This window comes from Anolis carolinensis, chromosome 4 (assembly GCF_035594765.1).
Source record: "Anolis carolinensis isolate JA03-04 chromosome 4, rAnoCar3.1.pri, whole genome shotgun sequence".
NCBI classification, from domain to species: Eukaryota; Metazoa; Chordata; class Lepidosauria; order Squamata; family Dactyloidae; genus Anolis; species Anolis carolinensis.
In genome coordinates, this window is record NC_085844.1 from 172,987,446 (window position 1) to 173,006,152 (window position 18,707).

The 18,707-nt window shown below is 38.3% G+C and overlaps 1 protein-coding gene across 13 annotated transcripts in view; it reads left to right on the plus strand.

The window, feature by feature from the left end:
* The first annotated feature begins 492 nt into the window (after positions 1 to 492).
* Positions 493 to 18,707, plus strand: part of dab1 (DAB adaptor protein 1) — an 861,244-nt gene continuing 843,029 nt past the window's right edge. For 6 of the 13 annotated variants that reach the window (XM_062979587.1, XM_062979588.1, XM_008109378.3 and 3 more), the window contains exon 1: positions 509 to 1,119. The gene's annotated coding sequence lies outside the window, so the exon portion shown is untranslated. Of the gene's footprint in view, positions 1,120 to 18,707 lie in introns of all 13 variants that reach the window. The other 7 variants (XM_062979593.1, XM_062979597.1, XM_062979600.1 and 4 more) reach the window with 6 other exon arrangements.

Below are 18,707 nucleotides of genomic sequence, written 5' to 3' on the forward strand. Positions count from 1 at the left end.
GCTCCACAATTCCACTGCCCTGTTATTTTTTATTCTTTTGTAAACACAACTTCACGATTCCAACAAAGGTTTGTTATTTTTTTCAATATATATATATATGTTAAAGCAGCAATCACTCTGAGGAGTAATAAGGGCTAGTGGGAGAGCAAGACAATCCTGCCCCCTGATGTCACTTTTGTGCAAATTGGGCTCATCATACAATGTAATACAATGGAATCATGGCTTGATCAGGGGCTATTGATGGATTTTCTCATTAATAGCATGGGACAGGGTATTGTGGGGAGGTGACAGACCAACCAGGTGTCCTACTTCATTACTAGCTTACCATCTTTGTGTAATAAAATCCATATTTCTGGGAACTTTCAGAGGCATCTCCCTTTGGTTTTCTTGCAAAGGGGGTATCAAAGATACCAAATTCTTTAAAAGCAGCTCTATCAGACACTCTGCCCCTTTAAGCCATTCCACTGATATTTCTGTCAATGACATTTCTCTTTCTTGTTGAGGATTTCTTTTCTTTTTTTGAAGATAGAGAGAGACCTAATGAATAGGGAGAATCTAACCTCCAGGTGATAACATGCTTGTTTTGCTGCTCCTGCTGAGACACAAATAGCCTGCTGATGAGATGGAGACCGCAGGGATGATTAAGAATGTTTAGATGCAGAAATGTAGCTGCCTGGCAAAAGCTCAGGGCCAGCAGGCACGGAAATGCTGTATTCTGCTCTTCTATTACAAAGAATGTGGTAGTGATGTATAAGGTATGAACGATGTGGCCTGCAGAGTACCAGAAACACTGCCTTTGCTGCTGCTGCTGCTTCGGCTGTTTCTGCTGCTGTTGCTTCTGCTGCTGAGAAGGAGATGCTCTTACTGAACTGAAACTGCTGAGGATTTTCTCACTAGGAGGAGGGTACCCATTTCCCAGTGCTTCTCCCTGAGGATGTACTGAATCTGCTGCTGACAGAGTGACTGGTACAGATGCACATGTATGCATGCAGGGGTTACCCCCAGAAGAAAATTAAGAACTGTTCATATTGATTTAGGAACAAAAGAAGGGGGGAAATATTTCCCCCCTGCAACAAGAGGATGAGTAGGGGGCTGATGAAGAAACAACCCTGTCTGAAGGTAGGAGAAGATATTTTGTTTTCTGATTGCATTGAAGATCAAGGAAGGGGGTGGAGGAGGAGGATGTAGGATCCTTCTGGATCTGTTGCAGTTGTTTTAATTACATGCCATGCTAATGTTGGGGTCTTCGTTTTAAGGAAAGGATAAATACCTTTTTTTCAATTAATGTCTTACACTTGATCTTGGTACATCTTATCCTTGTAAGGATGATTATATTTAGCATTTTGGAGAGGATCATGGTTTCTCTATTGCTAGCGATGGGATGGAGAGGAAACAATCTCCTCCAGGAAATGCCTTAAAGGATTTGCCATATGCACCATGAGGCATCTCATAATGCACTGGTGCCATTGACAACTGGGTGAGAATTCCTATTAACTTTTCAGTTTCTACAGATGGAATGATATAGTGGAATTCCCCAAACAGTTCTGAATTTGAGTTGAAGTTTTGCCTTTTCACTCCCACCACTATCAGAAACCGGCTGCTCTTAGGTTCACTGTATTTGACAATTGTTAAGTTATATGCCAAGGCAGAGATACTAGGGAAGGCTAAAACACAAGGAAAGGTAGATTTTATTTTGCAAATGTGGAAATGTGAATTCTGTCTATGTCTAGCAAGATTCAATCCTCATTCAAGCTTAAATTCATTTAGCTCCTGTATGTGTGAGGCAAAGCAACGTGGCTTAAAATTCTGGTCACCCTTCTAGAAATGATACAGATAAATTCAGAGTTCATTTACTTCCTGGTTTTCCTAGGCTCTCCTCTCTTCCATCTCATTTGGTTATGTGTGTATGTCTGCTAGTAGGTGTTACAAACCAGTTTTAGCATTTGTGCCTAAATATATATATTTTGCTGTCCTTCACACTGCTTCTCAATGTCTTTTCAAATGTCAAAGAGAATTAATCAATTAGACTAGTGATCAATTAAGCACACGGTTGTAAGAAAATAATAAAATATGCTATGTGGGGGTTTGACTGGTGATGTATACACCCAGATATTAAAGCTCTCTTTTAGTATAGATTGTATTCTGCAGCTCCAACAAACATCAAAGTGCAGCAACTATGGATGCACATGAAGGGTTACTCATCTCTGATGGTTACTGTAACACACATTTTGCTAGTACTTTTTTAAAAAGTAAAGGAAGGAGGGTGAAAACAAAAAATACCCATGAAACCCATTTTCTTGTCTGTAATTAAATACCTTGCTCTTCTAAATATTCCACCTTGCTTGGTTTGTGCAATTGCTTGGTATGCATGTGTAATATTTAAAATATTGCAGCATCAAGGGACAGAAGACTACATTTTCATGCCTGCTCAAGACAGTCATTTTAAAATCCAGATCTTGTTAAAGGCAATATTCACTGAGGATGTAGAATGGTGTGGCTCCTAAGTTGTGCTTCAGAGCAAAATTTCTCTTTATTACTACAGAGATTCTGGCACTGCAGTATTACAATACAGCCATATTAAAAGGTTCTCAGAACGAATAGCCCTCTGATGCTTCATCTTCAATAGACTTGGTTAATTCTCTGGAAAATAATAACATTGGATTTAAACAATCTAGGCTAAATTGTGTTTTGTTTGCATTTTAAGCTTCTTGTAGATATTTATGCTGAGCTGAATGTGGTGCTTGTAGAGTGCAAAGAATACACTCATTCCAGAATATAATTTTGGCAACAGGTCATTCTGCTTTTTTTTTTTTTTAATGAATGTGTCGCTATGAAGTCCTTGACTGTGTGCTTGTCTGAGTAAAGATGCAGTTTCTGTATCCTTTTGCTAAGAAAAGTGGGTGCATGCTAAACATTAGTCTCAGCTCAACTGTTTGCTACAATTTCCTTCAATGATGTAAAAAAGGGCCAAATAACAATAAATACAAAAGAGAAGGCAAGATGAAAGGAATGCAATATTCCAAAGGGATAACTGAGCTGGCAATTTCTCTGATATTAGGTTTTGTTCTGAAATATCCTCTTATTTTTAAATTGTACATGATTTCATTGAAACATCAAATTCAATTCAGTCAGTGAGAAGGCTGGTGATACATGTAACAGTTGTTTGACACCAAATCCATGGTTTCATCCTTGGGATGCAAAGGAAGAGAGTCCAGATGCAAAGCTTCTTCCCCTTTCATGTCAGCCCTTTAACCCCTTGATAGTTTGGTGCTTAAGCCTAGTCTATAGTGCCAAACCTTTCAACCATAGACACTGGCAAATTCCCATTGATAGCTATAGCTCTGAAGATGTGTCTTGTTGGTAGTTTTCAGACTATGAAGAAATACTATTTATGTGTTTCAAATGCATTTTTTTAAAGGAACATTTGGGGAAATTGCGGACAAACTCTGTCTTGTGATCCCCAAGAAGAAGAAAAAAAATTCTGCTACATATTTTAAGTTGAGATTTTTTGACACAATGAGAATGTCTTTGAGGATTCTGGTTGCTCTAATGTTTAATAACATCCGGTCAGTCAATGTATATGGCAATGATTGATTCTTATTAACTCACTTTATCTACCTTTTGCTTTGAATTCACAAGATCCTAGGATGCCTCTTTGGTGGAAAAGATCAAGGAGCTGTTGATGTGAAAAAACCTTTGGGAAATTTTGGAGTATTATTGCCAACCATAATAGAGAATATTGGCAGCGTATGCAGACAAACAGGATCTGATATAAGGCCACACCTTATGTTTCCAACTATTAGAGGAGATACATTTTTCACCATTTGGAAATATGGCAGTTAGCCAGATAATGTTCATAGGAAAGTAGAAGTCAGTTCCATTGTAGCTTCCACGTGCATATTGTAGCCAAACCAGCTTCTTTGGCTCTACCAGATGGCCATAATAGTAAGGGCCCAGCCATCACTTTTTTCCATCTGTAATCGGACTACGTGGCAGCCAATCACAGCTCCTCCTCCCTTATTCAGCATCACAGTAGCATCCTGGCTTCAGTGTATTTTTTGGCTTGGTTTCTGGCTTGGCCTCTCTCTTGAATCCTTTTTGATTTTCCTTTATTTTCTCGATTCTTTTTATTTAGTGGGACTGACTGGGATTTGGGAACATGCGGGACAGGTGTGTGGGGTTAACATGCGTGTTTGGGGGCTTGGAAAGTCACCCTTTAAACTTCTTTTTCTCATCCCCTCCTTTTCTTCAGAAAATACTTCTAAAAGATAACAATTATTATTAATGAAAGAAATCCCAGCAAATAAAAAGAAAAGCCTCATTCTCAGAAAACTACTACCACCTAGTTATCTCTCCTCTAGAGAAGAATTAGAATCAGCTTTAAGGAAGCATTAGACCCGAAGCAGAAAGGCATGAGGGGGGGAAAAGGCACCACTCCAGGCGGGGCCTACAGTGCAAATCAAGAGAAAAGAGAGGGCTTTTTAAAGGAAGCCCAAGGCAGGATAGCTCTATGTAATCACTCTTACTTCCCCGGGAAGTGAGAAGTCTCCTTAAAATGCCTTGGAAAGCTGCATGCAGGGAGAGGAGAGAGTGTGCATGCCTGCAGCACCTGTCTTCTCTAGAGGAGAAACGGGTTTAAGGAAGCATTAAACCCAGGTGTCCTCTACAGATCGAAGAGGAAATGATCACAGAAAGAAGGGTATCTTAACTCTGATGCTTTTAAATCCAGATCTTAATGAAAGATGTAAGGACAAATGATGCCATTGCCTAAAATGATGGGAAGGGGAGTCCAGAGAGCCACCCCCCCCCCATTGCCACCTATGGGCCAAATCTAGCCATATTTTTCATCTGCGTTCTGAAAACGCCATCCATCTGAGCACCCGTCTTCGGGAGGTGCACAAAAATGGATATTGAGGTCTAAATGGATCAAGGCTTAGCCAAAATGCACAGGTCTAGTAGACCTCAGTTTTCTTTATATAAAAAAGACAGGTCCTCCTGAAACCAAAAGTCCTTTTCAAACATCACAGGTCTGGCAAAGTAGCTACCTATAAAATCAATTGAAATAAAGTGGAAGATTCTATGGTGTAGATAAAATCACATAATTTACATAGGGAATAGTATCAGTACACTGAGAACCAAATCACTAGGAGAGCTACAAGTTTGACACCACTGGTAGTTGTGTCCTTCTACCTGAAACAGCAGAAAAACAACCTTTTGGACAGCTTTCAGTGAGCTAAATATAGGTCTTCCATTTAGAGCAGTGGTTCTCAACCTATGGGTCCCCAGATGTTTCGGCCTTCAGCTCCCAGAAATCCTAACAGCTGGTAAACTGGCTGGGATTTCTGGGAGTTGTAGGCACAAATACCTGGGGACCCATAGGTTGAGAACCACTGGTTTAGAATCTAGAATGCCATAGCTTTTTAAACTGTCACACTACACTGCTGATTCATGTTTAGAATAAAAGAAGAAATGATAAGGTGATCAAGAAAGATGTAATCATGTAAATTTAAAATTTAAATTTTGTTTCCTGGATAAATTGATGAAATGACATGCACTTATCTAAAAGTCAAACTCCTATACCTGATATTTCAGAAACAACTTTACATATTTTCAGTTGTTATTAGGTAATGAGCTTTAGTTGTTAATCTCTTGTGAAGTGCCAAAGTTCAATGCCAGCATACAGATAGCAAAAGTTTAATGTCTAGCCACTCCAGTTTAAAACAATTTCTAGTGAGGGAGACTTTTGAAGGAAGTTGGGGCAAACTGGTTGTTGCCAGTCAAAACAATTACTATCATTCTTTGGATAGGGCGGCAGTTTACTCTCTATAATTAATCATTCACTTAATTAACCGATGAACTGATTCTCTGTATTTCTCTCAGCCAGGATCCCAAAGTAACTTGCAACAATTTAAAAGAAAAATGAACAAAAATGTCACTTTACAAAAGTTAAAAAAAGTTAAACCACAATTATGTTAAGAAAGCACCGAGTTGAAAACCATTTTAAAACTGTTATATAAAACAACTAAAAACTTCACTGGGCAAGCAAACCAGTGAATCAATGATGTAACTAGTAAGCAACACATGCTCTAATATTCAAGAAAACTGAAAATAAATTTCTAATTAACTCACCAAACTTCAAATTCCAGGAAGCCCCAACTCAAAGTAGTATCAAACGGTTACAATTTTGCAATGTGACTTCACATCATAATAGCAAGCAAGATTTATTACTGGATCAAAATCTAGAGAGGTATAAACTTGCCAAAAAGAAATATATAATTAAATTTGACATTACATGCTTCACATATTCACTAAACTCATGATCTCTGTGTGCATGACCACTCTGTCTTAGTCTCTTGACCTTTCTGCATTAAAACATAAGCTAAGTGTGCATATACAAGTGAATGAATGATCATAGAATGATCTTTTGTTTTATTATTTGTATAGCTACCTTTTGTCAGAGAGCTGTTATGTGTGAACAACTTTTATTACACTTTTGCTAGCCATATGGAGGTTAAAATAGTAAACACAATATGAATATTAATGTGATCCCTATGCATTCATTTTGATATTATTTAGGAATACCTTGAGATGAAAAGAGAATCAAGGTCCAAGTTAAAATCTAAATTCAGTGACTAAATTAGAGTCCAGATATTTGTCATATTTCCCCCAATAGATAACTGTACCTACTACAGAAAATTGATTAATTGCATTAATATTTAAAGGCTAACTAGATTATATTATTCTAGTGACCATATTAACTCCAACAAATGTTACATATTGTGGCATAAGTTTCTATGTGCCTCATACTTTTGCAGAGTGCACGTATAATAGTAGAATCATAGAGTTAGAAGTGACCACATGGGCCATCCAGTCCAACCCCCTGCTATGCCAGGTTGAAAGAATCTGGAAACCAGGTTGAAAGCATCTGGATAAAAATTAAGGGAACAAGGACTGCAAAAGATGTAATGTTGGGGGTTTTCTACTACATATCTCCAAGCCAGACAGAAGAACTGGATGAAGCCTTCCTTCACTAGATGACCAAACATGTGGAACGAAGAGACATAATAGTAATGGGGGACTTCAACTACTCTGATATTTGTTGGAAAACAAACTGCCAAGAGTACAAAATCCAACAAATTCCTCACTTGTATTGCAGACAATTTCATTGACCAGAAGGTAAAAGAGGCAACAAGGGATCAGCTATTCTGGATCTAATCCTAACCATCACTGAGGATCAGGTCAATGGAGTTGAAGTGGTGGGATCCTTAGGTGGGCGTGACCATGTACAATTCTTAATTCTCACTGGAAAAAATTAATAGCTTTACAATTTTCTTCCCTACGGTGAAAAGTCCTTGAAATTTCCTTCTCAATATGAGTAAGTCCACAATTCATAGATGAGGACTTATTTAATCAGGGGTCTGGAGAACAAGCCCTATGAGGAGCGGATTAAAGAATTGGGCCTGCAGAAAAGAAGGCTGAGAGGAGAAATGATAGCCATTAGGGTTGGGCAAAAAAATCAATTCCTGCGTATGTCAGATCTAATTCGTTTGTTTTGTAGCTTTCAAAGCGACTTTTGAAGCGGGTTATCCAGTCGTTTGTATCCCGTGATATCAAACCGCGATAGGCTATTTTTCTAATTGAGTCGGATGTTTGTTGGAAGCAAAGCAAGTGCATTTTCAAATCACCCAAACTTGGTTTGAGGGAGGTGCAGACTAGCCTGGGCTTGCCTTGCCTCCCTGTGGCCAATTGCAGAAGGGAGTCTTGTATGTCTTTCCCCGTGGTTGCTTTCTATGGGCCCCTTAAACAGGGTTGCAAGAGAGAAATCCCTTTCCCTGTCCTGGAGTGGTTGGTTAAACCGGGTTGCAAGAGGAGGGAGTCGCATTGCAGGATCTCCACTCTTCCCCTTGGCAGCCTTCCCTCCTGCTTTTGCCAGAAGCTTTAAATGAGGAAAAGGGGAAAAGGAGGGGGGATCCATCCCAATCCACAATCCAGATCACTTCACTCCGGTTTTGTGCTGGCAAAACCCCAAACTAGAACTCTCCACCCAGGTTGGTGACTTCAGGGGAAGAAGAAAATTGGAAATGGGCAAGGAAAGCACTATATCTATCTCTCTCTCTCTCTCTCTCTCTCTCTCTCTCTCTCTCTATCTATCTATCTATCTATCTAATAGTATCATTCTGGGAAGAGAAAAGGTTGCATTTTAAATCTGTTTTTTTCCTTTTAAAATTTGCTCTATATTTGTGTGTATGTGACATAAGCCCCAGTCCTGAGCGAGTTCCCTCCCTTCCTGGTTAGAAGCAAGCTAAGCCCCATTGAAAGAAATCCACTCCTAGATTATTTTATCCCAGATTATCTGGCAGTGTGGACGTATAATCCAGTTCAAAGCAGATAATCTGGGATCAGATCCTGGTATAGAGTGTTGAAAACCTACACTGCCTTATATCCCAGGATCTGATTCCAGATTATCTGATTTAAACTGGATTATATTAGCACCCACTGCATATAATCTGGGATAAGGGACGAAGGAAGGAGGAGGAGGGGAAAAAGGAGACGACGTTTCCCTTGGTTTCCATTTCTCTCTCCCTCTTTTGCATAAAAGTTCTCCAAAGCTTTGCAAACCTTCTCCGAAAGAAGGAGGAAGAAGAGGAGGAGGGGGAGGAGGAGGATAAGGAGGATAATATATGTCCCCACTGCATATAATCTGAACTTTGTCTTTGCACAAGGGATATGGTGCTATAGCACACATGGTTTCCTGGGACACTGTCCACCAATTTAACAAAGTTTCAGCCACAAAAACAAGGTTTCTGTAGTAGAACAATGACTTTCAAAGTAAAGACAACCCAATGAAACTGGAAATAAGAATTTCAAACCAGGAACATATTTCTGCAATTATTAAAAATGGTTTTATTATAAAAGCTATGAAAATTCGCCAAAAATCAGAGGATAAGGGAAACGTTCTGAATTTTTGTGAGCTATCAGTGTTAACTGTGTTCTACCACTGTACCAAGTTTGAAGAGGGTAGCTCAAAAATGAGGGTGGGAGAGTCCTGTAAAGCCCCCCCTGCTGTTTTTGACCATTGCGCATGCGCGTCTGCCATTAACAAATTATTTTTGAATATTCCGACTATTTCAAAAGTTTTGAAACTTTTTTGGGCCAAATTTCAGAAGTAGTTTCAGAAACAAAGCGCCAGCGCTCCCTACTTTTAAAGCGAGTTTAGAAACATTTTTTTCATAGATTGCTCAAGCCTAATAGCCATGTATAAATATGTGAGGGGAAGTCATAGGGAGGAGGGAGCAAGCTTGTTTTCTGCCCTGGAGACTAGGATGTGGAACAATGGCTTTAAACTACAGGAAATGAGATTCCACCTGAACGTCAGGAAGAACTTCCTCATTGTGAGAGCTGTTTGGCAGTGGAACTCTCTCCCCCAGACTTGGTGGGGGCTCATTCTTTGGAGGCTTTTAAGCAGAGGCTGGATGGCCATCTGTCAGGGGTGCTTTGAATGCGATTTCCTGCTTCTTGGCAGGGGGTTGGACTGGATGGCCCATGAGTTCTCTTCCAACTCTGTGATTCTGTGATTCTATGATTCTATGATTCTATTTTAAAAAACAAAAACAAAACCCCTAACACATGTTTTTTTCTATAGAAAACATTTTGTGTGCAGAAAATATTATTTTCTTCACTGATTTATTTTGGCACAAAGCAAAAATGTGATTTTCTGTTGTGAAAGTGACATTTAAGGCAAAAAAAAAAAAACCCACATGCATTTCCCACAGAATAATTCCTTGTTTTCCAGAACTCATTTTTGAATATCTTTCAAATACTTTTTCCATTCTTTCTGGTTAGATGTTCTAATCATTGCACTGTGTGGTTCTTTTGTATGTCATATTTCTGATTAGACTGGGTTTGTGCCTTTTTAAAAAATCTTTAAAAAAACCCACTTCCTAAGCTGCTTTAAGATACAAGTACTTCTTTGATTCCTTCTGAAGTAAGTATATAAGTACCCATTATAAGATAAAGGAAACTGAAGTTTTGAGGAATGTTTATCATAATGCATTTAACCCCACGGTGGAATGCTGAGAAGAAATTCCTAACATGACGGCTATGAAGGAAATTGAAATTAAATTAATTTGATTGTTGCCCAAAGGAATGGTGAGGGAAATAATGTCATTATCCCAGTTGTGCTTTGGCTGGCTTGTTTAATATTTTTAGTTAGGTTTTTAAAAAATCCTGGAGGGGAAGTTGCTAGAAGATTTTTGTGGAGGAATTAATGGTCAGGACTGGGTCTAGCTTTTTAAAAAACTGAGATTGAATTAAGGTTGGAATGAATGCTTTGCTTTCCTTCAGAGTAGATTACTTTGATCAGTGTGCATTTCACCCTGAGGTTCTACAGCTCTCTTGACACATACATGGCAAGTGTTTCTCTGTGTTCAGGGTTTTCCTTATCTTGGCCTACTTATCTAAAGGGAAACCCAAGCAGTAATCATATTGCTTTACATAATTTATGCTTTCTTTTTTCCTTAATGGTTACACAGATGCCTCTTTCCTCCTTTTAGTGATGGTTCTTGAACATTTACTAAGCACAGAGATATACACTGTGCTCCAGTATTGAGGGGAAATGTACTTGAATATATAAACACTACGTATTGTTGAGTTGTGCATGATACAGAAAAAGCTGTAGTTTAAATCTGATTCGCTTTAAATTACAGAGACTTTATTTTATGGCTAAGTGGACTGTGAGACTGAATATTTTCATGTCAGGGGTTTAAGGTGGCTTTCTACTCGATCAGGTTTGTAGTGCAAAGTCAAGTTTACCCAATCCAACATAGTTGTCTGTATTACAAATACAATCAGCCCTCAGTATCCAGATTCAACAACCAACTGTTTGAAAAAATATTTTTATAAAATCCAAAAAGAAAGCCTTGTTTTTGCCATACTATAAAAGAGATGCTATTTCAGTATGCCATTGTATATAATGGGATTTGATCATCCACAAATGTTGGTATTCATGGGGGGTCCTGGAACCAAACCCCAATAGTTACTACCTTCAAACTTGTTACATAGATAAAAATCAGGCATAAACCTATGTCAGAAATAGATAGGTGGATCTAGAACAGTGGTTCACAACCTGTGGGTCCCCAAGTGTTTTGTACCAGTTTACCAGCTGTTAGGATTCTTGAGAGTTGAAGGCCAAAACATATGGGGATCCACAAGTTGAGAACCACTTGATCTAGAAGGACATACGAACTGTCAAAAATGTAAATAACGACAGCAGCATTGTGAATGCTAAACAGTGCAGGATAGTATTTGTTTGGTGAAATTCCAGGATGGGATATTTACTTTTTTTTAAAAAAAAAGAGAGAGAAAGTGCTCCAAGGGATATTGACCATATAATGCAGTTCAGTGCAATCAAACTGCATTATGAAAATGCATTATTTATTTATTTATTATTTTATTTACATTATTTATATTCTGCCCTTCTCACCCCGAAGGGGACTCAGAGCGGATCACATTACACATATAAGGCAAACATTCAATGCCTTGACATAGAACAAAGACAAAGACAAACGCAGGCTCCGAGCCGGCCTCGAACTTATGACCTCTTGGTCAGAGTGATTGGTCTCAGCTGGCTGCAGCTGGCTGCTCACCAGCTTGCGCCACAACCCGGGCCTATTATATGGCAAAGTAGACGGGGCCTCAGAAAATCACAGAGATAATTTAAATCTCACATGTTTGGTAGAACAGAGATATTTCTCATCTTGCCCAGTGTAATTCATATCCTCTTCCAGAGTAACCCATTAGTATGCCAGTCTTAGCTAAAGATTAGTCCTGAAATGTGAAATGGTGCATCTAAACTGTAGAATGAATGTGGCTGGACACCAGTTTAACAGCCATGATTCAAAAGCTATTGAACCCTGTGACTTGTAGTTTGGTTGAAGAACCAGCACTCTTTGGTGGGGAGGTCAAGAGACTTTGTAAACCTACAACACCCATGATTCCATAGCATTGAGCCATGACGATAAAAGTGTCCTCCAACTGCATTAATTCTACAGTTTAGTTGCATTCCTAGTATGGGACTCTTATGGAGAGTTGTGCAGTATTCAGTTGGTAAGAGACAGTGACTGAAATCATATTGGTGTCATACAAATGTATATGTGCACTTTTGCTTGCTGTGGATGCATTCTGTTAATGTTTGCATTAGTGTTTTTGTTGTTGTTCTCACTATTAGTAGTATTATTATTATCCCAAACAAAGGCAGCTTACACAGTTGAACAGATAACAGTAAACACCATAGAATGATACATAAATATGTAATTATTGCATACAAGTATATCCTATAGTTAAACCATCAACAGAATTGGAAGATTAAATTTCATTGTAGACGAAATTTTGAATCAAATGGATTATCTACATGTTGATTCAGTATTCAGTAACTGATTCCTCTAACAATACCAACAGAATTGCAACCACATAGGGCCCTTCTACACTGCCATATAATTCAGAATATCAAAGTGGATAATCCACATTATCTGATTTGAACCGGATTATCTGAGTCTACACTGTCAGATAATCTAATTTAAAGCAGATAATCTAGATTTTATACAGCTGTGTAGAAGGGGCTTTAGTTGCATGATCTTGCATAGTACTTTATTCTCACCAGTCCCTTGAATGTACTACTTTATTTTTTTTTATAATTGCAGAAACAGCCACTTTGGATTCTCACTTTGGATTCTCCATTGTGCAATAAGCAATAGGGAATAAGCAGAACTATTAGCCAATATGCAGTTACTTATGCAATGTTGCCATGCATCAGAATGGTGGTACAGTGAAACCACTATGTAACTGTGATTTTAGATTTACATTAAGCAAGCACATTGCAAGATCTTGAATAGTATGCCTCTGAATATTAAGGCAGAAATAGTGAGGAAAAGGCTATGGTACTCATCTCCAGCGTGTGAGCTTCCCAGAGGCATCCGTATGCTGGTTCAGATAATCCTTTGATCTCACCCAGAGGGGTTGTTCTTGTGTTCTTAAGGCAAAACTTTCATTTATAACACCAAGCTTCCATGATATATAGAAGTGTGTGTGGGTGTGTAGGTATGTATGTGTATGTGTACACACACGCACACACACACACACACATGGAGAGAGAGAGATCATTGTTTTTAAGGAATTGAAAAACACTCTAAACCAATTTTTGAGCTCCATAGTAAATTGGCATAAATAAGAGTTCAGTTATATAATTTCAAGTGCACAATAACCACAGCCAAAGGTTAATTGTGACATTTTGATGATCTTTGATACGTTTGTCCATTTACTGGCTCATCTGTGTATACAGCAGGGGTACACAAGGAAAGGTTACTGGGAGAAGAGACTGTATTTGAAAATGAGCTTTGGTCTACGCATCATTTTACATGAGACAAATTCTCTCCTGCTGCTTGTTTGATGACCAGTGTTAATGTTACTTTTGCAGTCATGAAAGAATTGTTTGATCTAAATAGGTGTGCTTGCTGTGTGCTGTTTGTTTGTCTGTATATGTGATCTTGTATCCTTATTAAATAGTTGTAGACTAGCACAAACAATTTCAAATGCAGCTTAAAAACCAATCAGTGGGGTGGGCTGAAGAGAGTGTTCTTGTCTAATTCATACAAAAGCCATTACAGCAAGATACACTCCCAATCCTGATAATGATCCTTAAAGTTTAGAATGCAGACAAAAGCTAATACCCTAATCCCAACCACTTTTACTTGGAAATTTTTATTGATTTCAGTACAACCAAGTATTTCTGATTAAGATAACAGGATTGCATCTCAAGAGGAAAATTGTTTCTGTATAATTCCTTTTTCATCATTTAAGAGTCATATGTTGGTATGTAATAGTAGGTGGTGATATATTTACTATCAGCCTGATTTGCATGAGCTAGATGAATTAAAATTTAGATGAATCATCAAACCATGGGCACATCCCATGGTTGTACAAGTTTTATTGCAATTGATGAGAAATGCAATGATCTTGAAATTGTTAAAGGGTTTGAAATTAATAGTTCATGTGGGAAGGTGCTTTTCTTCAATTCATTTTAGGAAAGCCCTTCTCAGGTGGGCCTAATATCTATCAGGCTTATATATCAATTTGTTTGAGCTGAAATCATGCTTTGTCTGGTTGTTCATGACATATCAATAAGTGCAGTCAATGGGCTTTATCCAGATTTGTGCTGTAAAGTTGCTGAAACCAACAGGACATAAATTAATTATGAGGGACAAATCCTTTATCAGCCTATACTTAGCTCAGTAGTTAACTAAGGACTATATAATGCCAGTCTATTATCTCATTACAATCATCTTCTTTAAGCAAATGGAAATATACCATTTTTGGAATGATAACTTTCACACTTTGCTGCAATTGTGCACTGTTGGCATTTTATTGATGAGCATTTCTGTGATTAGACTTTCTACCCATGTTTGCCCTACCCAGTACATACACATTATGCTTTTAAATTCCCCTCCCCATGTTTTTCTGCAACTGTGCAGTCATGCAGTTTTGGTTAGCCCATGAGACCTTCCTTTATTTCACAATATTGGGCCTGCCATGGAAGAATATTATCTCTGTTCTTCTGTCATTCTTCTTTCTGTGATGACATCCTTCCATGACAGGCCCAATATTGATTAGTTGACAAATGTTCCCATCAATGAAAAGGAACAATTCAATCATAATTCAAATGCGATGTGATTTTGGAACAGACATGATATTATGCAGTAAACTCCATTCAAAAGAGTTGTTATTTTGCCCACAATTGCACTTTATTAGCCTTGTGTGATAAAGTCTTCAGTAACTTCTCCTGGCCTGAATTCCTCCCTCCTCTCAAAATCCCGACAGATATGTCACTCTGATCATAGGTAGAATGGATCTTATTCTCCTTCTGCAACTGATGCCCAGTAAAGTAGCCGGGGGGGGGGGGGGGCAGTCATGAACACTGGATTAGTGTCAACATTGTGTCTAAGGGAGCATTTACATTGTTGATTTTATGCAGCTGAACACCACTCTAAGTGCTTTGGAATCATGGGAGTTGTAGTTTTACATGGCAGAGTGCTAGTTCCTCTGTGGACTTCCCACAGATATATATAAACCTTCCTTGCTGATTTTCTCCATACCTCACACAACCTCTGAGGATGCCTGCCATAGATGTGGGCGAAACGTCAGGAGAGAATACTTCTAGAACATGGCCATACAGCCGGGAAAACATACAACCCTGCTATTGGCTTTGTTATGGGTAATAGCCTAAAATATTGGTTCAAGACAAAACAAAGTATCTAGGGGTAAGGACCAATCAATAATAGCTAGAAGTCATTTAATAATGACATGGGATATCTTGTATAGAGTGAATGGTAGCAAAACAGTTTTTTCAAGAAATAATGCTTATTCTAATGTTAGCAAGAGTGCACTGCAGTTTAGACTTGTGCTATCTTGTTGGTTTCATGCTGTCCTTTAGATGGCAATTACTTAGATATTGCCAATCCTGCCTAGTCATCATATGAGATAAAATTATAACGTGTTTGTGAACGAGGTAGGTTGGAAGTTTGTGTTATCCAAAATTTAAAGGATTGTGCCATGTTGTAATTATTGCTAAATACAAAGCAAGTGATCTGAGTTGAGTTCATATGTCATGTCCCATTGTATTTATGTTCCCATATACTAGTCAACCTATCTTGTATTATGAATGTCACCTTACAAGAAAGGTGGATTATGCTTCAGTTGGAAGCAATAAAACAAGAATTTAGTACTAATGCATTTATACATAGGAGCGTTTTTAATTTTACATCAAGGACACACATACACATTTCATATACTGACTTACTACAAGGGTTAAACAAGAAACAAAGAGCAGAAGGTATAATTAATTGCATTCATACAGATGATAAAAGAAGAAAATGTGCTTAGTTTCACTTTAGATCCTAGCATTTTAGGATGCATCTACACCAGGGGTCCCCAAACTAAGGCCCGGGGGCCAGATGCGGCCCATCAAAGCCATTTATCCGGCCCCCACAGCACAAGGGCAGAAAGGGGTTGGGCTAAATGACCCAAGGGGTCTCTTCTTCTCTTACAACCATTATTATTATTATTATTATTATTATTATTATTATTATTATTATTATTATTATTATTATTATTATTAACATTGAGGCTGGGTGGCCATCTGTCAGGGATGCTTTGCTAGTGCTTTTGGTGCACAAAGGCAGAAGGGGGTTGGACTAAATGGCACAAAGGGTCTCTTCTAACCCTCTTTATTATTATTATTATTATTATTATTATTATTATTATTATTATTATTATTATTAACATTGATTATGGGTAGCCATCTGTCAGGGTGCTTTGTTTGTGCTTTCGGTGCACAAAGGCAGAGGGGGATTGGACTCAATAGCCCAAAGGGTCTCTTCCAACCCTCTTTTTATTATTATTGTTGTTGTTGTTGTTATTATTATTATTTATTACTCGGTGGCCACCTATAGTTCGGCCCTCCAACGGTCCGAAGGATCGTGAACTGGCCCCCTGTTTAAAAAGTTTGGGGACCACTGATCTACACTGTACAATTAATGTGGTTTGACACCACAGTAACTGCTATGGCTCAATGCGATGGAATCTTGGGAGTTATAGTTTTACAAGTTCTTTAGCCTTCTTTGCTGAAGAGTGTTGATACTTCACCAAAATATCTGTCCCATGATTCCATAGTATTGAGGCATGGTTATTGAAATGCTGTCAAACCACATTAATTATTTAAATAATTTCTATGTATAAAACAAAGTTTGCATATATTGAACCATCAAAGGCAAAGTGTAACCATCTCAACCACCCATATGGGCACTTTCAGATTTCAGAATTCCAGCTAAGGGATGCTCAACCTGTATAGGAAGATGAAAAGTTGGTTGTTGTAACTGTTTTAAATTTAAAATGATTTAAAGAGCAAAGTCGCAACTATAGAAAGAGCTTTGATCTTTGGAGTAATCCACTGAATGTAGAACATCTGGAGGACGTACTTAGTGCGAAATCTGAAGCAAATACGTGTAGTACAACAGATTTTTTGTAGTAATTCACATAAAACCTTTATATTATTTAGTGCAGTATTTTTTCTGGAATTTCACTTTGTAGTTTGTATGACTGATGTAGCTGGTATTTTATCTTGTATTACACAGAATCAATATACTAGTTTTATGTATTGTTTTGGGCTATATTTAATGGGGCAGGGATGTGTGTCTGCCAGAGATGGAAAGAGAGCAGCCTGAAGGCAGGTAAACTAAAGAAATCCTTTCAAAGTTGACTCTCTCCATTGTTATCCATCTACATTGCAAGGTAAGCATGAAATATGAAAGTTGGTATAGCATAATCATTGTCAGTATACTGATTTGTGCATTCAGGTTGATTCCAATTTATGGAGACCCTATCTTAGTTTTTTCCTTGTTAACAATTGTTCAGAGAAGGTTTGCCATTGCCTTCTTCTTAGGTGACTTGCCTAAAGTCGGCCAGTGGGTTTCCATGATTGAGCAGTGATTCAGTCTAGCAAATCATTATGTCATGCAGGCTTTCATCATAGTAAACACAAAGCTTGAATTCCAATTGCTGGATTCAAACAGAATAGACTCAGTGGATGAAATCAACATTAAGCAAATCACATTTATTAAATTGATCTACTAAACTCATTGGTTTTAGGGTAGAGATATACATTTTCACTTGTTTTGTTCTCAGGAACAAAAGCAAATGATTGCAAAAGTCTCCCTACTGAGTGGGGCATGAGAATATGAGGTCATTTTGGTGTGAGAAAAAAAGAATGTGTTCTTTCCAGATAAAACAGTGCTTTTCATTGAATACGTATTTTGAGTATGCCTATATTACATTTTTGAGAGATTGTTCTTGTGTAAAATGGGAATGATGGAGATAATAGTATGCAAAATACATCTGCCCCAAAAGTCCTCAATTATGAAAAAAAATCACATAGCAGTTCACCATTCTATTGATATGTTGACAAGGCCTGTGCAATCCAGGTACACTGCTATCTGTTTTGGTGTCCTGGATTTTAGTTGGAGGTCCTGATCCGTTTTTTGGGAGCTCCCCGATTCGGAAGGACAGAAATCCATTTTCATTCTAGAAGGCCGAAATTAGTTTTCTATCTAGCCCATTATAGAGGGGACTTCCCAAACTCCCCTTCCCATCATTTTAGGCATAGTTTGTCCTTATATCCTTCTTTAAGACCTGGATTAAAAGCATCAGAGTTAAGATACCACTCTTTCTGCTATCCTTTCTCTTCTGTTTGTAGAGGAGACCTGGGTGTAATGCTTTGTTACAGCTGTTTCTACTCTAGAGGAGACAGAAACTGCAAATGCACACACCATGCAGCTCTCTCCCTGCAGGAGGCAGTTTTCCAAGGAATTTTAAGAGGACTTCCCATTTCCCAGGGAAGGAATAGTGATTGACCTGGAGGTATCCTTCCCTGGGCTTCCTTTAAAAAGTTCTCCCTTCTCTTGATTTGGAGGCACTGGAAAGGAGAACTGGTGGTACTCCCCCCCCCCCCCGGAGCTTCAATCTCATTTCTGATTCCAAATCAAGAGAGAAGGGAGGGCTTAAGAAAGTCTACTTCCAGGGATCCTTTACCTTCTGACTTTAGAGACAACCTGGGTTTAATGTTTCATTAAAGCTCTTTCTACTTCAAAGGAGATAGGAGC